This window comes from Silene latifolia, chromosome 2, assembly GCF_048544455.1.
Source record: "Silene latifolia isolate original U9 population chromosome 2, ASM4854445v1, whole genome shotgun sequence".
NCBI classification, from domain to species: domain Eukaryota; kingdom Viridiplantae; phylum Streptophyta; class Magnoliopsida; order Caryophyllales; family Caryophyllaceae; genus Silene; species Silene latifolia.
The window spans coordinates 95695714-95697374 of record NC_133527.1 but is presented as its reverse complement, the minus strand read 5'-3'; the positions used below and the strand labels follow the sequence as shown (position 1 = coordinate 95697374).

At 39.6% G+C, this 1661-nt stretch overlaps 1 non-coding gene across 1 annotated transcript; it reads right to left on the bottom strand.

Moving 5' to 3' along the window:
• Positions 1 to 954: 954 nt before the first annotated feature.
• On the bottom strand, positions 955 to 1061 carry LOC141644686 (small nucleolar RNA R71). The gene has a single exon (XR_012544298.1). It is a non-coding gene; the product is annotated as a small nucleolar RNA R71 (small nucleolar RNA).
• Positions 1062 to 1661: the final 600 nt, after the last annotated feature.

Here is a 1661-nt window from a genome sequence, read left to right as displayed (position 1 = left end):
ACTTTCATTGCTATTTAGTTTAGTGACCTTCTACTTCAAACCCCAATTGTGACACCCTTAAGACACCACTAGTTACAATAGAAATCTCATCTCAATTCCCGTCCCTTGGGATCCGACCTTTACTTGCCTCTTTACTAATTGTACAGTTGTTGGTGAATTTATAAATTGTGTTTTGGTCTAGGTGCTCCTAACGACAAGTACTGAAAAACTAAACCCCACGAGGGAACACGACCAAAAATGGCGTCGTTGCTGGGGACGGTGTTAACTTGATTTAGATTTTCTTACATTGTTATTATTTGTGTCTTTCTTTGCCTTGGGGAAAAAAAAACTCCTCAAGGTTTGTTCTAATTGTTTTCGAGTTGTTTGATATTTTGCATGTCTAGAAGATCACAAGGTGACTTGTTACCCTATGATCACGAAATTGAAAGAACTTTGACAACCAATAGAAGACTTTCTAGGAGAAATTTGAGAAGTATTGGTGAGGTTGTAGATATTCAACCAAATACTATTGAGTTCATCAACCCTTTTGCAAGAGAAGGTGAGGAGAACCCAACACAAAATCCAACACAAAATCAACCCACAATGCCTAAGTTTTCATCACATTCCGTACCCACCGAGGAAAACCTACCCAATGGTACTCCCACACCACAACACCTAACCGAAAATTTTATTGCCAAATCCGCATTTATTCAATTAGTCGAAAGAAGCCAATTTGGGGGGATGCCTAGTGAAGACCCTCACTCTCATATGGAGACTTTTTGTGACTATTGTGATGCGATTTCTCAAACCGGTGTAACTCAAGACCAAATTCTATGGGTCTTATTTCCTTTTTCTCTAATTGGCACCGCAAAACAATGGTTGAAAGGCCTTGATAAGGCTACTCTCGGAATTGATTCTTGGAAAAAGTTTGCTCTAGCTTTCTACAAAAAGTTCTATCCACCGGAAAAGACTAACATGCTAAGAGCTCAAATTACGGGCTTTAAGCAAAGGGATGAAGAATCTTTGTATGAAGCTTAGGAGTGATTCAAGGGAATTTGTCGTTCATGTCCTCACCATGGACTTAGCGAGTGGTTCTTGGTACAACAATTTTGGAACGGTCTTTATGAAGATTCAAGGAACATTCTCAACATGGGATCAAATGGAATGTTCACCGAAGTTGATGACAATCAAACTTGGAACAAAATTGAGGAAATGGCGGTCCATAACTCACAATATAGTAGACCTCGCAAGGCTACTAGAGGAGGAAAGCATGAAGTGGACTCCATTACTCAATTGGGTGCCCAACTTCGTGCTCACATTGATACCATCAATTTGAAGTTTGAAAAGGCTATGGCTAGACTTGAAGAAGTCTCAAAATCACCTAAGCATCATGTTAATGCCATGACGGCATCTTCATCAATCCCAAGTAGGATATATGAGAATTGTGGAACTTTGGGACATGACCAAAGTGAATGTAGGGGAACAAATGAACAAGTGAATGCTTTCCAAGCATACAAGAGTGGTACCCCTTATTCAAACTATTACAATGAAAACACCAAATTCCATCCAAATATCTCATACAAAAGCCAAAATGTTCAAAACCCTCAACCAACATCCACCCCACCTCCCATGAGAAACCAAAATCAAAGACCCTTTCTCAACCAAAACCAAGGTTACCAAAA